The following is a 3,111-nucleotide window of genomic DNA, read 5'->3' on the forward strand; positions in this document are numbered from 1 at the left end:
TTGAAGCAGAATAAAACATCTGTTCAAAGATGTTGTTCAAAGAACTGTAAAGCTAATGATAATGCCCACTGCAGTGATTGTGAGGCCGATACCGAGAGCCACATTGTTCAGGATAAATGCCATTCTGGAGTTGCTCATCGCTAACCCTCGCTGTCCAGCCAAGTTAGCATCTTGAGTGTGAAAACACAAATGTCAAGGGTCACGTTACTGTGCTCTAAGAAAAAGCACACGATGCAGGAGATATCCAATGCATAGTCTTTAATTATAATCCACAAAGCAAATACCAGGAATCTTGGAGCAGGGTAGCACAACACATTGACACAACTAAACATGACAGTGAACGGACAAAAGGGGCTTTTGCACTGCGTAGTTCTAGGAACTTAGTTCTAGGAACTAGCCAGCAGGGTAGTTCCTAGAGAACCAATTTCTCCCTTGGGCCATTACAGGCTGATGTTAATGTTGATGCTTAGCCTAAATAACAAATATTTTATCGGGAGTATTTATGCTGGGATGTTGTGGAGCTTAGGAGATGTTACAGAACCATTTCATGTAAATTTCTTCGATGTACTGAAAAAGTCTATATAGATTACTTTTATGCGGGCTTTTGCGGGCGGGAGCGGGACAAAACATGAATGTCGCGGGCGGGAGCGGGACCAGATAAGATAGAATCTTGCGGGAGCGGGCGGGAGCGGGACTGAAAAATCTGTCCCGCGCAGGTCTCTACCTCAGATACTCTGCTAAAAACCATCTGCTTGGTTTTTATTATCATGTCTATTGCACTGAAATCATGCATTTTAAAGCCATATCAGTTTAAACTTTTGATTAAGGGTTTTCTGAGTGCACACATCCGAAGTGAACGCACAGAAAACAGCTGTCACACGGCATGTGAGCACTAAACTAAGTTCTCTTTCATGTCTTATTGCGCTTAAACTGTCAAATGCACACAAGTTTATGTTAAAAACACACAGGAGTTACAAAAACAGTGAAGATAAACAGCTGGAAAAGCAATTGCATGTTTATATTAGATCTGTGTGGCAGCAGCTTTATATACAGTAAATAAATCAATAAATCCACTGAAATTATGGGGCGGTAATATTATAATAAGATCCCCTTACCACATCACCGAAGGAGCGAGATCTGACACACTCGTTTTTTCACATGCTTGCAGAAAAAGGCTTACCAAACCAAAGTTACTGGGTTGTCATTTTTCACATTTTCTGGGTTGGTAGATGCACTGTGGACCCGATTATAGCACTTAAACACGGAAAAAGTCAGATTTTCGTGATATGTCACTAAGGAAAAAAAGGTTCTAAATTACAGTTTTTCTCAGTCGCTTTGGTGCATTTCTCAAATCAGAAATGAAATTCTCAAAACTACTTGTTCAACCTCCATATCATCTAGTCACTTGTGCACATCATAAAAGCAGTTTATCTTTCTTTTGAACAAGTTGCGATCTCATTTTCGCCTTTGTGCCCATATTTCTTTTTCTTTTCTTTTCTGTATCACAATGACATTGTTGTGTGTGTGTGTGTGTGTGTGTGTGTGTGTGTTTTGTCAGACCACTAGTAAAAGTGTAACTGTGAATCATATTCAGTCTCTTTCAATCAATATCCCACATACAGTAATGTGTAAATTTGTACTCGAATTGTTTTGAGAAATGCACATACTTCTTTGCAAATATTAAATATTATTTGAGAAATGCACCAAAGCGACTGAGAAAAACTGTAAGATCACAGCATCTCTGAGCAACTCGCACTGGTGTTTCCTTACTGAATCATTCAGTGTTTTGAAAGAATTAGTTGAGTAAATGATTCAATAACACATTCATAAAGTCAGGTGCTGCATCCCAATTTACCTACTATACTACACTCTTAAAGTATATGTTTATTTGGTGAAGAAAACATACATTTTTGAGTGTAACACAAGAGTAGGCAAGCCTTGGGTTGGGACATGAACTGAAAAACCAAAATTCCCTTGATCTTTTGACATATAAGAGGTCATTGTACTATAAAAACATCCTGTAAGTTTCAGAGCTCAAAACTTTGTCGTTAGTCTAAAACAGCTTATATTGAAGGCAGTCTGCCAAAACGACAGCTTTTGGAATGTTCTACTCTCTGATGTAATAGTGTGGATATTTCAGTTAATAGATAGATATCTGATGCAAACATTGCACTACAATGCATTCACAAAGAGGATAAGCTCATTGAACCATTTTATCAAAACATGCAGCATCTATGGAGCTCATGTGAGCATGGACGGGTGGTGTAACATGCTCATCTATAAAAACTATATAAAAAATGACAAAAGGTCAAAGAATATATGACCCATGGCATTCGTGACATTCATCCGATTTTATGATTTTATAAGCTGAATTAGATTTTTATGCTGGTGTAATTTTTTTACAGCATACCTTCTCTAATGAACATGCAGCTCAATAATTGTCTGTTTTTCTTTATATTAAATTATGTCAAATAAAAATACAATTATAAAATGCATAAAAAGTAAGTATTCTTATAATTATTTTATATTTTAATTATACTGTGTAATTAATTATGTTTATTATTATTAAAATAAATCATTTTACTAGAACAATTAGCAGCCTGCCATTCCTCTCTTCAGGAGCAGATGTCAGTATGAGATCACATTTCTGTTAAACATGAGATTAGTTTGAGAATGATCAGATGATTTCTCAGTCTTTCACCTCCCAAACCATGAACTCTTTTAATTAATGAAGATCCTACAGTATTTCAGGTCTGAGACACATATTTACATATTTTACTCTGTATAATTGAATCCCTGTGTCAATGATAAAGAAATAACAATGTTTTAGGACATCTTTTTATTTATTTATTTATTTTTGGCTGCCAGGCTCCTGAAAAGATATTAAAGAATGGAAATTGTGTGTTTTAATGCAAAATAATTTGTTCACTAGGTCCAAATCACACTCTGTCGTTGAAACTACCATTTATAAAACGATCTTTACAGCAAAAAGCGCTATACGTGAATTAATTTTAACTGAATAACAAATTATATATATATATTAAAAAAACATACAAGCCGTGAATCATGTTACAGTTTTTCTCAGTCGCTTTGGTGCATTTCTCAGATCAG

Source organism: Sinocyclocheilus rhinocerous, unplaced genomic scaffold (assembly GCF_001515625.1).
Source record: "Sinocyclocheilus rhinocerous isolate Xijiao unplaced genomic scaffold, SAMN03320098_v1.1 scaffold586, whole genome shotgun sequence".
Lineage (NCBI taxonomy): Eukaryota > Metazoa > Chordata > Actinopteri > Cypriniformes > Cyprinidae > Sinocyclocheilus > Sinocyclocheilus rhinocerous.